The sequence below is a fragment of the Pleurodeles waltl genome, chromosome 4_2 (genome assembly GCF_031143425.1).
Source record: "Pleurodeles waltl isolate 20211129_DDA chromosome 4_2, aPleWal1.hap1.20221129, whole genome shotgun sequence".
NCBI classification, from domain to species: domain Eukaryota; kingdom Metazoa; phylum Chordata; class Amphibia; order Caudata; family Salamandridae; genus Pleurodeles; species Pleurodeles waltl.
Genome location: NC_090443.1, coordinates 880,435,161 through 880,455,950, shown reverse-complemented (window position 1 = coordinate 880,455,950; position 20,790 = coordinate 880,435,161). Strand labels below are relative to the sequence as shown.

Below are 20,790 nucleotides of genomic sequence, written 5' to 3'. Positions count from 1 at the left end.
GTCCGCTGTCCTCGGGAGTTTCTTGTCGTCGTCGAAGCAGGGCAGTCCTCAGAGGATTCAGAGGTCGCTGGTCCCTTTGGAAGGCGTCGCTGGAGCAGAGTTCTTTGGAAGGCAGGAGACAGGCCCGTGAGTTTCTGGAGCCAAGGCAGTTGTTGTCTTCTGGTCTTCCTCTGCAGGGGTTTTCAGCTAGGCAGTCCTTCTTCTTGTTGTTGCAGGAATCTGGTTTCTAGGTTCAGGGAGAGCCCTTAAATACTAAATTTAAGGGCGTGTTTAGGTCTGGGGGGTTAGTAGCCAATGGCTACTAGCCCTGAGGGTGGGTACACCCTCTTTGTGCCTCCTCCCAAGGGGAGGGGGTCACATCCCTAATCCTATTGGGGGAATCCTCCATCTGCAAGATGGAGGATTTCTAAAAGTTAGAGTCACCTCAGCTCAGGACACCTTAGGGGCTGTCCTGACTGGCCAGTGACTCCTCCTTGTTATTCTCATTATTTTCTCCGGCCTTGCCGCCAAAAGTGGGGGCCAGGGCCGGAGGGGGCGGGCAACTCCACTAGCTGGAGTGTCCTGCGGTGCTGTGACAAAGGGGTGAGCCTTTGAGGCTCACCGCCAGGTGTTACAGCTCCTGCCTGGGGGAGGTGTTAGCATCTCCACCCAGTGCAGGCTTTGTTACTGGCCTCAGAGTGACAAAGGCACTCTCCCCATGGGGCCAGCAACATGTCTCTAGTGTGGCAGGCTGCTGGGACCAGTCAGCCTACACAGATAGTCGGTTAAGTTTCAGGGGGCACCTCTAAGGTGCCCTCTGTGGTGTATTTTACAATAAAATGTACACTGGCATCAGTGTGCATTTATTGTGCTGAGAAGTTTGATACCAAACTTCCCAGTTTTCAGTGTAGCCATTATGGTGCTGTGGAGTTCGTGTAAAACAGACTCCCAGACCATATACTCTTATGGCTACCCTGCACTTACAATGTCTAAGGTTTTGCTTAGACACTGTAGGGGCACAGTGCTCATGCACTGGTACCCTCACCTATGGTATAGTGCACCCTGCCTTAGGGCTGTAAGGCCTGCTAGAGGGGTGTCTTACCTATACTGCATAGGCAGTGAGAGGCTGGCATGGCACCCTGAGGGGAGTGCCATGTCGACTTACTCATTTTGTTCTCACTAGCACACACAAGCTGGTAAGCAGTGTGTCTGTGCTGAGTGAGGGGTCTCCAGGGTGGCATAATACATGCTGCAGCCCTTAGAGACCTTCCCTGGCATCAGGGCCCTTGGTACCAGAGGTACCAGTTACAAGGGACTTATCTGGGTGCCAGGGTGTGCCAATTGTGGAATCAAAAGTACAGGTTAGGGAAAGAACACTGGTGCTGGGGCCTGGTTAGCAGGCCTCAGCACACTTTCAATTCAAAACATAGCATCAGCAAAGGCAAAAAGTCAGGGGGTAACCATGCCAAGGAGGCATTTCCTTACAATACTGTACCTGGGGGTCAGTGCGACTCTGGCACCGGAGTTTTGGATTATTGCGACTCCATCAATGACGCTGTGATAGCCCCAGTGGGAGCTACTGTGTTTCATTGGATTTTCATCATTTCAACAGTATTTTATTAAGATAAATATTCTCTATCTTTTTAAACCTGTGTGGTGTATTTTTGTGGAGTTTTCACTGTGTTACTGTATGATGTATTGCAGAAATACTTTACACATTGCCTTCTAAATTAAGTCTGACTGTTCCGTGCCAAGTTACCGGAGGGTGAGCATAGAATAATTTGGATTGTGTTGTGACTTACCCTGACTAGGATTGTGGTCCCTACTTGGCCAAGGGTGTATACCTCTGCCCACTAGAGACCCCATTTCTAACAGTGATGTCATAGTGTAACAAAATAATGTAAAGTTTTATGTTCCCATAAATGTTTACAGCAGGCCTGAAATATTTTTATAGGTGCACCTCAGAATGGTCAATCGCTTCTCCATCTGCTATTCTACTGACAGAAAATGCAGGTAACAGTTATTTTGCATCGACCTTCTCTGATGACTTGAGAACATTGCTTGTTTTATGCAGACTGGTCAATATTTGTGTTGGTATACCTTAATCAAAATGGTATGAGTTTACCAACCAAAAAAAGGAACTGGGTTTGTGCCACAATCAAAATGTAGGCACTCCCACTACATGTTGTCTTTAGCACACACTCAGTAGCTTAGGTATGACTGCCATATAATTATATTAGCCTCACTCATACAGATTCATAATTACAGATCACTGAAAGATTATCAGAAAAAAACACTGTGTAGACAGAATATTGTGTCAAAAATATCGAGGACCAACATATTGAGAAGGTAAGCGCAATAGGTAAATTTAGATTTACTATTCTTAACCGAAGATATATATATATTGTCAAGGTTATATATAGTAAAACTTTGCTTACCTATAGAAACTTACCTTCATGATATTTTTGTCCTCAATATTATTGACACTATGAGGGTCATTCTGACCCTGGCGGCCGGTGGCCGCCAGGGCCACCGACCACGGGAGCACCGCCAACAGGCTGGCGGTGCTCCAACGAGCATTCTGACCGCGGCGGTTCAGCCGCGTTCAGAAGCGGAAAGTCAGCGGTCTCCCGCTGACTTTCCGCTGCTCGTTTGAATCCTCCTTGGCTGCGCAGCGCGCTCCGCAGCCATGAGGATTCTGACCCCCCCTACCGCCATCCTGTTCATGGCGGGAAAGCCGCCATGAACAGGATGGCGGTAGGGGGGGTCGCGGGGCCCCTGGGGGCCCCTGCCGTGCCCATGCCAATGGCATGGGCACGGCAGGGGCCCCCGTAAGAGGGCCCCGCAAAGTATTTCAGTGTCTGCCTTGCAGACACTGAAATACGCGACGGGTGCCACTGCACCCGTCGCACCTTCCCACTCCGCCGGCTCGATTACGAGCCGGCATCCTCGTGGGAAGGTCGTTTTCCCCTGGGCTGGCGGGCGGTTTTTCAGCAACCGCCCGCCAGCCCAGGGGAAAACTTGTAATACCCGCCGCGGTCTTTTGACCGCGGTGCGGTATTTTGGACGGCGGCATCCTGGCGGGCGGCCTCCGCCGCCCGCCAGGATCATAATGAGGCCCTATATTTTGCCCACAATACGTTTGTTTCTGATATTCTGTTCTAACACCCATAACTACACTGAACAGATCTATGCATATACAGAGAATAAAAGATTAGCAGAGTTTGTGTAAACTGCCCAACATGCACCGTGGTGAAATAATGCACACCTCTCTGATGACGTGTTAATAGCATATTATAGAGAGCTAGTTTAATGTTAAGAGCTTGTAAACTGATATACCCCCTTGGAACTAGGATGAGTCAAACATATTAGCCCAAAATTGCAGCTTGGTTAAGAGGAATGTTTTATCTACAGCTAATTGTTAGGAGTAGGGGAGTGTGCTGAATGGTGTACAGTAAAGTGTTCTATACTTTCAAGGCACATTCAAAGAAATGTCTTACTCCATTGCAGAATATCCTAAATCTAGGAATAATCATGAGAGCTGTGTTTGGACACCTGAGAGCTGTGAGTGCACACTGCTGAATCCTGCTTTTAATAAAAAGGTAAGGAACAGATGTTCATTTTGCTTAGAATCCACATGGCTTTAAAGATGACACATTCCCTGAGATTGAGCCAATAAAGAGATATCAAAACAGGAGATTGAAGACTGGCTTTGCCAATCAGCTGGGCATAGAGAATTTACATTGTCCAGCTGGATCCAGCAGTTGTTGCTAGCAATACTATCCTTTTGTCATTGTGGTTAAGATACAGGAGGATTTTCTTGAAGCCAGTGCAGGTAGACACCACAGTCGAGCTTTGAATTGTGAGGGCAAAATTTGCTTTAAACCTGAATGTTGGATAACATATTGCCTCAACAGGGGAGGGGCAAGGCCTACATTTGTTAGGCCTGTAACTTTAGAAGGAGCAAGAATATATCGCCATCATGATCTCAGGGTCCTCATTTAGCTTAAGCCAGCTGGCTCACATCCACATCCGACACTGTTGGAAGGACTATGCCTTTGATTTGGAGGCACTGTTATTGATGATCAGCTCTCTGTTTCCAATGTACATTGGAAGGTGTTTCAAAGAGAGTAGATGATTGGAGCCAAAGGCTCAACATAAATATCAAGTAAATGAGAAATAAACATAACCATGTGAAACAACAGGGACTGGAAGAAATGGAATCAAAGTTTATTGGAACTGATGAAAAAAGAAGGAGTGTAGCAAAGTCTTCTAGACACTCCATCAAAATGGAGTGAATCAATGGTGCTGAACTCCATTGACAGGTCAAATAGTACTAGAGTTCCAACACCATAATCATCCAACTCCATTCTAAAGTTATCAAGAGCTGCAATCAGGACTGACTCATTGCCATGGCCGTGCTGCTCCCTTGTTATAGGCCCGCGCCTTTAACGCTACAACGGGCTCTAAGGATATATTAGACAGCTGAAATGGGTCTTCTTCGGTTTTTGAAGATCAGCATGGGTTTAAGTGTAGTTTAATGTAAAATGGGCAGGGATCAGTCATGACTGAAGGGAACTGTTTAGAATGGAAAAGGAGAGAAACTTTAGCCATATTGTCACCCCACCAACAGAGGACAGAAAATTCAAAGGAGATGCCAAGTTCTAAATCAGGGGTCTCCAAACTTTTATGTAGTGAAAGATACTTGTGTTCCGTGAAAATCATAGTGAACTAGTGAAGGCTAAGCAACTCATGCATTGTAATTAGATGCCCCTCACCCCCAGCTTAATTGACCTTAAGCTTAATGTCTATATAGCCAGATACTATGGTTTGAACAAACTATTTTGACTAGGGTCATATGTCAGGGCTGCCATGTGCATCAGTGAGAGTGTGGTCTTTGGGATGTATGGATATGTGTGCACATGAATGGGATATATATATATGGTTATGAGTGACTGAGAGACTGCATCCTGTATGCACAAGACATACCTTTCATTATATGTGGCACCGTTACATGTATAACACAATCATCAGACCATTTGTTTTTTAATGGCAGAAATTTAAAGTGCAGAAAAAAGTTGGGCAAAAATGTTCTGATTATCAAACATGTTTCTGCACTTTAAATTTCTCCCCTTAAAATAGTGGTTTTATTTTTCACTTATTAATATGGCACTGTGTCCAGTAAACTAAACTGAAGGATTGACCTTGTTTATATGGATTTCATCATTTAAATTTTCTCCCATTTCCAAGTGGCACAAACACCAGGCATCTTGCTCCCAGTGGCCTGTAGACACAGTGCATATTTACAAAAGAAAAACACATTTGTTTAAATGGGGGGAATTTTAAGTGAAGAAAAATGCTTCATAAAACAGTAAGATGTTTAAAGTTGAGAAAGACATTGAGGGGGTCATTACGACCCCGGCGGTCGGCGATAATGTGGCGGTAAGGCCCGCCAACATGCTGGCGGTACTTACTGCCATATTATGACATTAGCGGGTTGGCTGAAGCCAATCCGCCAATGTACCACTCCGACCACCATGGTGGTAACAGCCACCGGGCTGGAGATATCCATCTCCAGCCCAGCGCCCGCCATTGTTCTGCCTGTGGGATTATGACCCTACCTACCGCCATGGTTTTTGTGGCGTTCGTAATGCTATGAAAACCATGGCGGTAGGTCATATCAGTGACAGGGAATTCCTTCCCTGTCACTGATAGGGGTCTCCCCTCACCTCTTTAGTTACCCCCCACCTCTCCAGTTGCCCACCACCCCTCTACATCCACACCCCCCCTTCACACACACACGCATACACGCACTCGTTCACACATACATACACACATGCATACATCCAATCACACACAAATCCGCACACACTTCCAAACATACACGCAGACACGCATTCACATTTCACAACACACACACACTCACACATCCGTACATACACACACGCATTCAACACTTAACACACACCCGCATTCACGCATACACATACATTAACACACCCCCACACAACACCCCCCTCCCCTGTCGGAGACCCGACTTACCTGGATCTAGGGGGTCCTCCAGCAGGAGACGGGAGGGGGCGCTGCTACCGCCAGCAGCGCCTGCCAGCAGAACACTGGCAGGCCGTATTATTGGTCATAATACGGCTGGCGGCGGTCTACTGGTGTGGCACTGCTGGTGGTAGCAGCACCACCTTACCGCTATCCACCGGTATGGCCACAGACAGATTTCTGCCAACCTTGTGGCAGAAATCCAGCTGTGGTCATAATATGGCAGACGGCTGGTAGCCCCAGTGGTAAGTGGTTTTTACTGCCAGTGTCATGATGAGGGCCTAAGACTTAATGTTTCATAGAGAAAGTTTTCTTCACTGTAAATTTCTCCCATCTAAAAATGACTATTTTTCAGGTATAAATATGGCACAGTGTCTAGTGGCACTGGGAGCAAAAGGTCTGCTGCGTGTAAATGTGACACTTTGTAATGGAAGAAAATTAAAAATGAAGATTTGATTATTAAGGTAACTTTTCATTTTAATGTTCTCCTATTGAAAAACATTCAGAAACATCCATTTGTTCTCATACTCCAAACAAGAACTTTTATGTAAGGGTTAAATACTTCAGTGCCTCAAGTCTTCACAACTGTGCCCCAGTCTGGGTCAAAAGTCTGACTGGGCACTGCTCACTATCTGCAGCCTAATGACAACAATGTAAGGTAAACACAGATATCTCTTAACGTTAAAAGAAAAATGTACCCATGTGCTTATTCAAAAATAAACTCAAGGTTGGAGCTACTCTGAAGAGCTACTGGTAGCTCCTGATTGACTGGTTGGAGACACCTGTTCTACACTTTCTCACTGGTAAGCAGTGGGGGATGGATATGGAAATATAGAAGATAATAACAGAAAAGACAATGTTTATCAGTTGATGATGCAAAGAGAGGGAAGCTGCAGGTCAAAATATATTTGCCTTTATACAGAATGCCCTAATGTTGAGATACATGGTAAAACGGTGGAAAAGGAGAAGGCAAAGTAGGGCTAGAAAGGGTTATTTTTTTTCACAAAGGAGAAAGCATGTTTAAATTGCACCTACCCATTTCTGTGTGTATATTTGGTTTGCCTTCATTATATGTGTTGTCTGCAAGCCCAAAAAAGTCAGCTTCAAAGACCAACATCTTAACAATTAGACATGAATTAGACAAAATATAATGTCTCACACTACAAGAAAAAACGAGAGAAAGCTAAGCACTACCCAGTATTGATTGAAAACACAGGAAGCAAAAAAGAAGCAACAATAGTAAATAATAAACTACTCTTACAACACACACTATTTTATACATGCACTTCATAAATTGTGAAATTGAGCTATGTAATTAAGCATAGAGTTGGGGCTGAACTAATGCTAACCTCCTTTAGAATGAAGCACAGTGGATAGCACCTCATTCTGTTAAAAGATAACATTTATCCTACAATATCTTGTTAACAGATATCATGAATTAACAAAGACAGACAGTCAAACAAGCAAACATTTTAAGTGAGAGCACTTGGTAGGGAATGCGTAGGCTTAAAAGACACATTTGTTCCTTTCTAAAAAGGTGCATGTTGAAGTTGTGCTTTGTTTCAGATGTGTCATCCGTGAATGTAATAAGTACTGCTGGGTGGTTGAAGTAAGATTAAATTAGCCTGTTTAAATGTACTTCCTCTGTTTGTAGTTTTGGTGAACTGCAGGCAGAACTGAAGACAGAATATACTTGTGCTCAGTGGCATCGCAAACCCCCTACTCTACCAGCTTGAGCAGAGGGTGGGGGGACGTGAGGGTGTTAGCAAGCCCCAGAACTCTGAGAGAGGAACTAACACTAACTGAAGATTATCAGTGTACAATGGGTTATTGTGGGGTGTGTGGTCTAGTCAGGAGATATGGTGCATGCCACAGTGCTCCAGGGTTGCCATTGAGTTAGGTATCATAGTGGGAGAGATGTAGGAAGCGTTTTTTAAGGGGGTTAAGGGTCTGGGCGGCCTCTTTGTGGATTGTCACACCCAGGTGCAGGGCATGGTTAGTTACTGACATCGCAGACAGTGTACATAGGCCAGAGTAATGTTTGATATTATTGGTGGCCTTAGTGGTATTTGTAGTTCTTAATTTAATCATGGCTGCTGTCAGTAGAGCGTTGCAGGCCGTTAAGGTTTTTCAGGAAGAAGGCAGGGAGGACTTGCTTCAGGAGGGGGTGCGGAACAGATATGGGTGGGATTAAAAGACCCTAAAAGGGCATCTGCATAGGGAGCGGCTGCTTAGGTTTTTGGCTGTACCTCACCGGCTCAAAAACCAAAGGAGTTCAAACAGAAGAGCGTGACCGGGAGGTGGGTGTGTTCAGTACCTGCGCCAGATTCTGTCAGGGATGATGTTGCGGAGCCCACATTGTTGCCTGTAGTCAGAAGTGGCCCAGCTGTGGTGAGGGGAGGGGAAGCCGTAGGCTGGTGCCAAGATCAGGCGCGTTACTGACGGAGCACATCGGGGATGAGGAAGAGGTCTCCCCGTGGAGGTTGTGGTGGCACATGATCCCCGGCAGGGGCATTATCGTGATGATGTGCTCGTGCCAGTGGTGGACGTTTGTAAGGAGGATGCCGCTGCAGGTGTTGCAAAAATAGCAGATGATGGATGGAATACAGAGCAAATCAAACATTCACCTCCAGTCACAAAGATCTGGGTTTAATCCATTGTTTTTTTGCTCACCACGCCACCCCAGTCTGGACCCAGCCATATGTAAATCAGCCTTGACCCTGTTCCTCATGGGAACAGTCCAGCCCGAACTGCCTAGCCAGGTCCTCCCTGGACCGGAAACAAGCATCCTAGGAAGAGTATCACCCTTCATCAGCTAGGGCTAGCTTGAATCCAGTGGCGCAGTGTGGAGGTGTTGTGGCAGCTCTTGTCGTGTTAGCAGCTGACTGGAAGCTGCGCGCCATGTTAGAGGAAAAGAACTGTGGAGTGCTTGCTAGCAGGGCAGCGCCCACTGTTTTTACTGATTCAATCATTAAAATTGAATGGGATGAAAAGGAGGGCATCGGGCAAGCAGTAGAAGTGGTCCAGGGTGATTTTGTTAGGTAATGGGCCTCCATTTAATGCTGGGGTATGGACTAACCCTACCCAACATTTGGTCCCCAGCTGTGTCAGCCCCATGATAAAGAAAGTGCAGAGATGGGCAGCGGGAAATGGAGTTCTTCATGAGGCAAATAGTTATTTAGGGGCAATAGGAATAGGGGATTAGTGTAGGTGGTTGGGGAGGAAGGTGGGAGTCATAGGTTATGGATTTGCCTTATTTGGAGAGTGGCGGTCTTATGGGTCAGGCAGAGGACAGTGAACTGCTTAGGAAGCCGGGGTGTGACAACTCCTTCAGGCTAGCTGGCTTGGAGGAGAATGGCCAGCGGCAGCACAATGTTTCAGGCATCAGTGCTGTACGGATGCCAGTGGGGGTCGGAGAACACTCTGGGCGCCTGTCAAAGTGAGAGCAGGTTCCAGAGTGACTTGCTCATCGTTGTGGGAGCCCATTTTTGCTGCAGTGGAACCAGAAGGTGATGCAATGACGGAAAGCAGCCAAGCGTTGCCAGGGGCGTTGCTGGCTTTGCAGGTATAACAGGGTGTCAGGACAAAATGTTAGAATATGATGAAGAGGGTTGTTTGGAGGAAGGCAAAATATTGGAGGAGGAAGCTGGTACTCCGTTAGTGAAAACAATGGCGTCTGGGGTGGGTGGACTGTTAACACCAGGAGGAGTGTTGCTGTTTTTTAGAAGGTGGTCCAGAAGCCGGTCTAGCAGGGGAGTGGAGAACACTAGGACAAATCAAGAGCAGCATCCATCGGTCCCTAGAGGTAAGCAGAGAGTAGTTTGGGGAATTCCTATGGTGGTGGACAGGTCCAAAGTTGTTAGGGTAGTGTCTGTGTCAGTGGTAAATACTCCAGGTAAAGCTCCACCAAGTGATACCTCTGGGAATGGAGGTAAGGACTTGGTGACACAAATGATTGAGGAAGAGAATATAGCTGACAAACCCGATACTGCAAAGGGTGATGGTAAGCCGAGCAGGGAATCAGTGTCAACCACAGGAAGTGATAAGACAGGCAAAGGCAATGGCGGTGTTTCAGGAGGTAGTATCAAGAATAAGAAATTGCTGTATATGGAGGTGTGTATACCTCTGGGGGTGCATCTCACCCAGGAAATAAAGGAAGGATAAGATCTGCAAAGGGGAATTTGTGGACGTTTTCAAGCTGTTGCACAGGGAGGTACAGACGAAGAAGTGCTCAAATGAGGAAGAGCACATAGGTCAAAGGTGCCCACTACAATAGAGAATTGGACTTCCTCCTTCTTAATCTTTGCAACTGTGTACTGTGAGTGGCATCTGGAGGCATGCGTTGCTCTTTTTTCAAATGTATGGATGTGGTGCAGAAGGCGCAGATGAACTATGGGGGTTTTGGTTGGTTTTGGTAATGCAAGGAATTTCAAACCAGATTAGCAGTTAATTTAGAGAAGGAGTGGGGGAGATAGATAATGAACTCTGGATGCAATGGTGTTGCACGGCTAAGAATGCCTCGGTGGTCCACACTGCTAGTGTTTGCTATTGTAATACAAGCTCTTTCAGGGGTGCCCCACCCAACTGGGGGTGGGGAGTTTCGGGAGAGGGCATCTTCCCCAAAATGGGTCAAAAGACGGGCATGTACACACTTCCAATGTAAAGTTAGACATGACTGCTCCAACTGCGGGGGAAGCATCTATTGTCAAGTGTTGTGTGGGAGGGCTCAGTAGGGGTGACAGTGAAATACTAGAAGGGGGAGGGTTTAGGGGAAGAGGTGAGATGCAGCAGGTGGTAGAAAAAGGGCCCTATGCAGTCCTATCCAAAGTAGGAGGAAGCTAAGTGTTTGCACTGGGGTTTTTTGGATGGTTTTCATTTGTGTTATCAAAGGCCCAAGTTCTGAGATTGGCAAAAAATGTAAGGTCTACATTGGAGAATCCAGAACTACTGAGGGCCAAGCTCAATAAGGAGCTTGCTCAGGGAAGGATTGTTGGGCCTTTTAGTTTTTAGACTCACCCAGATTTGACCATTCCCCCTTTGGGTGTGGTCCCTAGATTAACAGCAGGGTGAATTTAGATTGCTTCATCACTTGTCTTGGCCCATAGGAGAATCTGTAAATGTCTAGCCCAAAAAGCCTCTCTGGTTCATTATGTTTCTATTGATGAGGCCATTGCCTTGGGTAAGTCTTGCGGAGTCAGAGCGGAAATGGCGAAATCTGATATTCAATCTGCCTTCAGGCATTTGCCAGTACATCCGGAGGATTTTTCTTTGTTGGGATTGCAGTTTGACAGTTCTATTTACATACATAGGATGTTTCCGATGTACTGTACTGTGTTCACTGTCTGAGACTTTTTTGCAGTGGTTTTTCCAATTTCAGACTGGGGTGTGTCATGTTATGCACTATTTGGATGATTTTCTCTTGGTGGAAAGAGGTGGTTCTGGTGATTGTTGGAGAACTTTGTAGCTTTTAAAGCACCTTCAGCCAGCGGACACCATAATACCGCTAGCAGTATTATGACAGAGGAGACCGCCAGCTTTTTTCTGGCAGTCGCACCACCTGAAAAAGCTGGCGGTCTTGCATCTTGGCGACAGGAATAAGCATTCTTGTGGCCAGGATACACGTGCACACACTTCCACATATGTGCACGTATGCACTCACACACTTATACACACAAATACACACCCACGCAAATGCAACATACACACCCATTCACACTGACATACTTACACAAACACCACTGACACACGCATTCACTCCCCCTAACCTCCTCCAGTGCATACCCACATTCACTCCCCCCTGCAGCCCACATTCCCGTCCCCCTTACCCTCACTCGCATGCATCCATTTACGTCCCCTTCCGCACCACAGAGACCCATTCACTCCCTCCCTTCTGTACCGCACACACACCCACTCACCCCATCCATCATCTTTCACCAACATATACGCACCCACCTACCCCCATTCACGACACTCACACACGCACTCACACTCTCACACATGCGCTCACTTACCTCATCCATCGAGGAGGTCGTCCGGGAGGGGACGGGTCCCAGTGCTTCTATCACCAGCAGCGCCCCATCATCAGGAGACAACCATGCGTTATTATGGGTCATAATACGGGGCGCTGCATCCTTTTGGTGTGGTGGAACCACCTCCTCCCCACTGACCGCCAGGATGACTGCTGTCGGGTTTTCTCCCAATTTCGGGCAGACATCTGACGGCAGTCGTAATGGGGCGGTCTTAAGACCGCTAGCATTGGCAGTCCTTTGGCACCCGCGGCTTTGGCAGTCTTGTAAAAAGACAGCCAAAGTCGTAAAGAGGGACATAGTATTGCCTTTTTGGAGCTTTTTTTCCATTGGTGGTGGCTCTGGTGGTATAGGGTAAGATGCTGGCTAACTGGAGGGTAGTCTTACATGTAGATAATCAAACTGTGGTCAACTTGATGAACTCCAAGAAAGCACGCAATGAGACATTTTTTGAAACTGCTGAAGATTTTTCTCCTGGGGTGATAGAAGTTTAATATTATGTTCAAGGCCATATACATTCTAGGTATGAATAATGATATCGCTGATGTGCTATCTTGTTCACAATAGGCAAGATTCCATGGTCAGTGATGCCATGGGATCTGTGGTCACTGGGAGACTGAGGATGTTACGCTTGATTCAGCAATCCATCACAGCGTCAACTACCAGGAGTTCGGGCCTGGTCTGATTTTGTTAATTCGGGTGCTTCAAGGAGGGTGGATGGCCCATTGGCTTTGTTACAGAGGTGCGATGATGCAGTATTTTTTATTCTGATGCAGATTGATACAGAATTATCAGTAGTGATTATATTGGGGAAGATGTCAGGGATCTATTTTTTACGGTAAGTATTTTTAGAGATATGATCTGATGGAAGGCGAGGTTTGTAAAAGAATTGTTGCGGGTTGGGCTAGGGAAGGTGGCGCTTGGGTGGCCAGGAGACAACCAATTTCTAGTAAGTTACCGCGGGACATCACTGATGAGTTGGGAGGTATTTGCTTCTCACCTTGGGAGGCTGCATTGTTTTCTCTGTGTATATCTTGGATGTTTTACGGTGCTTTTCGTGTCTCTGAATTGCTTGGTACGAGGGGGAGGTCAGGTTTGTTGTGTTCTAATGTTGTGGTGGGTGAGGAGGGGCTCAGGATGTGGTTGCCTAGGTCCAAAACGGATCAGTTAGGTAGAGGATAAGAAAATCTCTTTCAACCGGCGGCTCCGCTGACATGTTTGGTGGGTTGCTGGTTTTCGTTTGCTCATTTTCTGCCTGTAGACTCGAAATACGCGTTTCATCAGGATGATGAGTCTCACCTGAATTATTTTCAAGTATTGCGTGTTTTGAGGATGGCACTTGGTAAATTGGGTATTTCCCCCCACAGATTATGGCACACACTTATTTCGTACAGGAGCAGTTACTGAAGCCAGGAGGTCACCTCTGATACTGGTATCATGAACATAGGGCATTGGAGGTCACATTGTTATAAACGCTATGTTCGCCCAAGTCTGCTTGATGTTTGAACCAATTTTCATTTGTTATGGATGCTGGTTGCGTATTCTTTGGGTAATTTTCTTTTTCTTTTCAGGTTGTATGGCAAGTCCAGGCAGCGGCACTTCCACAGTTTGGGTAGTTGGGCACTCATTTGTCCATTGGGCATTGAAACATGTGGAATTGAGGCATTGTGGCTGGCAGCTGGGACTCGATGAAGCTCGTGTGTTGGTTTGGTGGTGGTGGGGGGAAATTGGCATCAGATGCAGTGAGCTGATGGGTCTACTATCCAAGAGATTAGCTTCTGTTTTGTGTCCGGACTTGTTTGTGGTACATCTAGGAGAGAATGATATGAAGTCTTTATCATGAATTGGGTTGTTGAAACCTATGAAGGTAGACTTGGCAAGCATTAAAGAGAAGTGGGCTGGCACACATATTTTATGGTAGAGTTGGTGCCCAGAAGGTATTGGCGTGGTGCGAGGAATCCTGGGGGCACCGAAAAGCAACAGACGGTCAACATAGAGATGAGAGGATTTTGCAAAGATTTGGATATTTCAGTTTTAGCACCCACAGAGATAGTACAGGATGACGTTTCTCCATTTAGACAGGATGAGGTGCATCTGTTCCTACTTGGTACCGAGTTTTAATGGTTGGAATTGAGGCTTAAGATTGCTGACCTTTTGGGGGAGAGGCTTTGGGACTAGAGGTACAGTTTGAGGGGAAATCTCCTGTCAGGTGGGGCAGGAAAACTTCTGCGTGTTTTCCCGGTTGGAGGTTAAAATGCATTTCTTCGATGGGGGGGGGGAGTCCGAAAGCAGAGCAATGAGAGGTCAGGGATACTGAACAAGAATCAAAGGGATAGAAGGCCATGGGTAACAATGCAATGTAGAGACCAGGGCAGAGGGGTACTGGATTTTGAATACAAGGTTGGGATGGGAAGGGTCATCTCTTGGGTAATCTTTATTAGAGGGAAGGGGTTGGGTGTTTAGTCGGTTATGATGTATTAGTAAGGATGGCTAGTTTTCTAAGGCTTGTTGCTGAGGTTGTTTATAAATGTGCCAGACCGGTTCTATTAAAACAGCCTTTTACCCCTTACATGGTTTGAGTCTTGTGGCTTGCATGCCATCTCGCCCGATGGAGGGTTGGGGGAGATGAGCTTGCCTAGTGTCCCCCTGGGCTAGTTGGGTATGGTGGTGCATTCTACAGGGTTCCAGGGTTGTCATTGAGTTACGTATCATAGTGGGTGGGACATAGGAAGGTTTTTTTTAAGGGGGTGGAGGGTGTGGGTCGCCTCTCTGGCCATTGTCACTCCAAGGTGCAGGGTGTAGTTAGCTACTGTCATCCCTCCTACCCACCCCACTTCTTTTTCTTGGAGTAGGTTTTTCATAAGGGGGATAGGGTTGTTTATAGTGGATTTATGAATTTAGCTGCTTTTGTAGGGAAGTTCCCTGGAGAGGTTAAGTTTGTTTTGCCGCTGGTAGGCAGGTCTGGCTTAGGGTGGGCTAATAGGCATTTCTTGGATGCGAGGAGTATCTGAAAGCAGAGCAATGAGAGGTCAGGGATACTGAAAAAGGATCAAAGGGATGGAGGTCTAAGGGTAACAATGCAAGGTGGATACCAGGGCACAGGGGTACTGGATTTTGGGTACAAGGTTAGAATGGGAAGGGTCATCTCTGAGGGGTAAGCTTTAATAGAGGGAAGGGGTTGGGTGTTTAGGAGGATGTGATGTATTAATGAGGATGGTTAGTTTGGTACGGCTTGTTGCCAAGGTTGTTCATCAATTTGCCAGACATGTTCTTTTAAAGCAGCCTTTTACCCCTTACACGAGTGTTGTGATTTGCATGCGGTCTCGCCTTCACCAGCTCAGCAGAGGCCCCTGCAGCGCCAGCACTGCAGGCCCCCCAAATTTACCCATACTATGGGCAGCCTCCTCTACTGATGTGAGTGTGGAGGGCCACTTCAGCATATCATGTTTTGCTACGCCACTGCAGCTTGGTTCCCTTGTTTCAGTGACTGATCTTGATGTGTGTTGTAGTCTGCAGGTCTATTTCTTTTGCTGACAACCTGTATAATTAACTACAACACCTAGAAGGCTTCCATAGTCTGCTTCAACTCATGTGAGAGACTAGACAGTGACATGGTGTTGGAGCCTGACTTCGAGCCCACTTCCTAGCTTCCATCGCTGGTAAGGTGTGTGTTTTCTTTTTGGATAAAACTTGTGTTTAGTAGAGAGCAAGCCCTCAACTTCCTTTCTCTCCTCACTCTTCTTTAATAAGATGGTTCTGTTAGAGCATGTCATCTATGTTAAAAGACAACCCTGTCTTCCCTACATGTTGGTATAAATCTACATTCCAGGTTAAAAGTATGGTTCAGTAAAATAAAAGTAAAGTTCTAAAGATAAAAAACAGAAAGCTACTTGCCCTATCAGACTTTGAAAACTGCAGAAAATAATATTTTTTTAACCAAAATATATTTGTTCAAAGTAGAATGGATTGTACAGCATTTCTCGCTGCCAAATTTAATTTTCAAATCACATCATTATCTTGGCCTTTATGAATGAAAAACACCAAACGTGCTTGTAGAATGAAGATGCAACACTTTTGAGATGTGGTGATGTTTTTGTCTCATAGCTTTATTTTATTAAATGCATTATTCTTTGGCACATTTGGAATATTAGTGACACAGATGATTAATAGAGTTTGTCCAACCTTTAACCACGCTGATAAGAAAAATTTGGAAACAGGGAAAGAAAAAGAGAAGGAGAGAAGTGAGAGGGAAAAACAGGGAAATCAGGAGGGATATGAGAGAGAGAAAGATACAAATGGGCAAAGGAGTTAGAGGTGAGAAAAGAGAAGGAGAGACAAATGAAATATGGAGATGAGTGAGAGATGCAGAGATAGGCGTAGAGAGAACAGTGTGATTGGAGAAGAGAGGGTGGGACAATGAGTAGGGGACAACAGTGGAGGGAAATGTTGGAAAAGAAACAATGGAAGGAAGGAGATGAAAAAGAAAGAAAAAGGGAAAAACAGGAAAGAGTTCAGTGGGAGGACACAGATGAACTAAGAAGGGAGCCAGAGGAATAGGCGGCAGAGAGAAAAGGAGAGAAGAGAGAATAGGCAAGGTTAGAGAATGACAGATTAAATATAGAAGAGAAAATAGGAAAGATAGAGGGGGATGAAGATTTCTACAAAGACAGACCTGACAACTGAACAAAGCTCTCATAGTGTGAGGTGTGGGTGGGGCCTTGGAACAGGTGGGGCTAGTGCCAGGAAATGCCTCAGAGGCACTTTTGCCACTTTTCCAATAGACCCTCGTCGCAAATGACAAAATAAGCCTGCTGAGGCTGGTTTCGATACCTAGGGTGTTTTCACACCCAATAATGGACGTCAGCAGTTCAAATCCTCTGAAAACGACCTGAAAACCACTGCTTACAGTGGTTTTCATCTCATTTCCCTTGCCAATCAATCAATCAATCAATCAATCATAGTATTTATAAAGCGCGCTATGTACCCGTCAGGGTTTCGAGGCGCTGAGGGGGGGGGGGAGCGCTGCTGATTTAGCGGTCGAAGAGCCAGGTCTTGAGGAGCCTTCTGAATGCGAGGAGGTCCTGGGTCTGGCGAAGAGATGTGGGGAGAGAGTTCCAGGTCTTGGCGGCGAGGAAGGAGAAGGATCTGCCGCCGGATGTCTTGCGCTGGATTCGGGGTACGATGGCGAGGGCGAGGTTGGCGGATCGGAGTTGACGTGTTGGAGTGTAGAAGTTAAGTCTGGTGTTGAGGTAGGAGGGTCCGGTGTTGTGAAGTGCCTTGTGAGCGTGGGTCAGGAGTTTAAAGGTGATCCTCTTGTCTACCGGGAGCCAGTGGAGTTCCTTTAGGTGAGGGGAGATGTGACTTCGGCGGGGTATGTCGAGGATCAGTCGGGCGGAGGCATTTTGGATACGTTGGAGTCGTTTGATGTCTTTGGTTGGGATGCCTGTGTAGAGTGCGTTGCCGTAGTCAAGTCTGCTGCTGACGAGGGCCTGGGTCACCGTCTTTCTGGTTTCTGTTGGAATCCACTTGAAGATTCTGCGGAGCATTCGAAGGGTGTTGAAACAGGAGGAGGAGACGGCGCTGACCTGTTTGGACATGGTGAGGGCGGAGTCCAGGATGAAGCCGAGGTTTCTTGCGTGGCTGGCAGGGGTGGGCGGGGGTCCGAGGACGGAGGGCCACCATGAGTCGTTCCAGGCCGAGGGAGTGCGCCCGAGGATGAGGACTTCCGTCTTGTAGGAGTTGAGTTTCAGGCGACTGTTGTTCATCCAATCGGCGATGGATTTTAGTCCCTCGTGGAGGTTTGTTTTGGCGGTGAGCGAGTCTTTGGTCAGGGAGAGGACGAGCTGGGTGTCGTCGGCGTAGGAGATGATGCTGAGATGATGTTGGCGGGCCAGTTGAGCGAGAGGGGCCATGTAGACGTTGAACAACGTAGGGCTGAGGGAGGATCCTTGGGGGACGCCGCAGATGAGGTTGGTGGCTTTGGAGTGGAAAGGGGAGAGACGGACTCTCTGCGTTCTGTCGGAGAGGAAGGATGAGATCCAGTGGAGGGCTTTGTCTTGGATGCCGGCTTCCTGGAGGCGGGTCAGTAGGGTGCGGTGGCAGATGGTGTCAAAGGCGGCTGATAGGTCGAGGAGGATGAGGGCTGAGGTTTCGCCGTTGTCCATTTGATGTCTGATGTCATCTGTGGCGGCGAGGAGAGCAGTCTCAGTGCTGTGGTTTCGTCTGAATCCGGATTGTGAGGGGTCCAGGATGGAATTGTCTTCGAGGAAGTGGGTGAGCTGAGTGTTGACGATCTTCTCGATGACTTTCGCTGGAAAAGGGAGGAGAGAGATCGGACGGAAGTTTTTGAGATCGCTGGGGTCGGCCTTGGGTTTTTTGAGGAGGGGTTGGATTTCTGCGTGTTTCCAGCTGTCCGGGAAGGTGGCAGAAGTGAAGGAGAGGTAGATGATCTTGCGGAGTTCGGGGGCGATGGTGGCGTTGGCTGAGTTGAAAACATGATGGGGGCAGGGGTCCGTGGGGGAGCCTGAGTGGATGGTGTTCATGGTTGTTATGGTTTCTGCCTCGTCCACGTGGGTCCAGGCGGTGAGGCGGCAGTCGCGGGATGAGATGTCGGGGGTGGGGTCTGGCGGTGGACCGGTGTTGAAGCTGTCGTGGATGGTAGCGATTTTCTGGTGGAAGAAGGTGGAGAGGTCGTCGCAGAGTTTCTCGGAGGGCGGGATGTCGTTGGAGTTGGCTTTTGGATTGGAGAGTTCCTTCACGATGCCGAAGAGTTCTTTGCAGTCGTGGGCGTTGTTGTTGATGCGTTCGGTGAAGTGGGCGCGCTTGGCGATGCGGATCCGTTGGTGGTGTTCGCGGTTGGCGTTTTTGAGGGCGACGAGGTTGTCGGGTGTGCGTTCTTGGATCCATTTCTTTTTGAGCTTCTGGCAGATGCTTTTGGAGGTGGTTAGATCGTCTGTGAACCAGGCTGGTTTTTTCTTTCCTTGGATGGCGGTGGGTTTCTTGAGAGGGGCAAGGGTGTTGGCGCAGTCGAGGATCCATTGATGGAGGTTGATGGCGGCTGTGCTCAGGTCGGTTGCGTCGGGTGGAAGGTTGTTGATGAGGGTGCTGGTCAGTTGGTCTTGGGTGACTTTGCCCCAGCGGCGGTGGGGAGGTAGCTGGATGCGGTGTTGCTCTGTGGTTTTCTTATAGGTGAAATGGACGCAGTGATGGTCGGTCCAGTGGAGTTCGGAGGTGTGGCTGAAGGAAACGTGGTTGCTTGAGGTGAAGAGGGGGTCAAGGGTGTGTCCGGCGATGTGGGTGGGCGTGTTGACTAGCTGGCGGAGTCCGAGGTTGAGGAGGTTGGAGGTCAGTGATGCGGTGTTGACGTCGTTGGCATTTTCCAGATGGTAGTTCAGATCTCCCAGGAGGATGTAATCCGGGGAAGCGAGGGCGTGGGTGCTTGCAAGGTCGGCGATGGTGTCGCTGAAGGGGGCTCTTGGTGCTGGAGGGCGGTATATGAGGGTTCCTCTGAGGGTCGTGTTGGGGTCCGTGTGCATCTGGAAGTGGAGGTGTTCGGCTGTCCTGAGGGTGTCGTCCGAGTGGGTGTGGATTTTGAGGGTAGCTTTGTGAGCGATGGCTATTCCGCCGCCGATTCCGTTGGTTCGGTCTCTTCTGGTGATTTTGTAGCCGTCCGGTATGGCGATGGCGATGTCCGGAGACGAGGAGTCGTTCCACCAGGTTTCGGTCAGGAAAACCACGTCAGGAGCTGTGGTGTCGAGCAAATCCCAGAGCTCGATGGCGTGTTTTCGTGCGGAGCGGGTGTTGATGAGGATGCAGTTCAGGTGGTTGGGGTTGAATGTTTCAGTAGTTGGATTGGTCGTTCTGATGCAGGAGAAGTTGCAGGTCCGGCAGGAAAAAGGTCCTTTAGTGTGCTTCGGGGATGCCCGGCAGCATTCAGTGGAGGGGCCGGGGTTGAAGGCGCGGAGTTCGTTGATCGAGTAGCGGATGCGGGGGGCGCGAGGGCCAGGGGGTGTGGCGCTGGGCGCGGTCCAGGCGCGGACGGGCGCAGACGGGCTTGCCTCTGGCGCGCGCACTCTGCCACACTGTGAGACTGGCTCCTCACTAGGTGACCTTGTGCTGGGAGCCGATATCGTGTGTCACATAGTGGTATCGTGTGGGTTGGCAGGTCTGCAGAGAGCCAGCCAAGCTATTGGTCCAAGTTGGGGGGGGGGTGTAGTTATTTTTTTCTGGCTATTCCCCTGGCTTCTGCTAGTCTTAAGGCCCCATTTTTACATCTTAACAGTTATTTATTCTTGTACACACATGTTATAGTACACAAGATCTAAGCTATGACAGGTAACATTGTGATATTCAAAGACACAAGAGGCTTCTTCTACCTAAATTAAATTAAGGTTTTACAGGCACTCATTTATGTCTATTTAGATATTTTATATAACCCCAACCACGTTGTTTATACCTGCTTCAAAGCACTTTGATAGTACTACATGTGCATCAATGTGCAGTGGGCCTGTGCACTTATCTGGTTCGACAGAAAGGTTGTTGGGTGTTGGTTTTTAGCTGTTCTTCCTTGCGCCTTAGGTTATAATGGTGGTCTTGGGGGTTTAGAAATCCGTTTCTTAGTGCGGATAGTAAAAGGAGGGTAGAGGAAAGAGTGGGTGGGGGGTGGAGGGGCAGCTATCTAGCCATCCTAAATTGAAGCATGCTCAGTGCAGTTTTCAAATGTTCTCTGAAGAGT

General features: G+C 47.8%; 1 protein-coding gene and 1 long non-coding RNA gene across 2 annotated transcripts in view; one reads left to right on the top strand and one right to left on the bottom strand.

Moving 5' to 3' along the window:
* SHISAL2A (shisa like 2A) overlaps positions 1 to 20,790 on the bottom strand; it is a 354,318-nt gene that overhangs the window by 65,421 nt on the left and 268,107 nt on the right. The window lies entirely within an intron of this gene.
* The window catches only part of LOC138293438 (uncharacterized), a 53,071-nt gene that overhangs the window by 8,732 nt on the left and 23,549 nt on the right, over positions 1 to 20,790 (top strand). The window contains exon 2 of the long non-coding RNA XR_011203001.1: positions 3,490 to 3,581. This is a non-coding gene — a long non-coding RNA (uncharacterized lncRNA). The remainder of the gene's footprint in view (positions 1 to 3,489; positions 3,582 to 20,790) is intronic.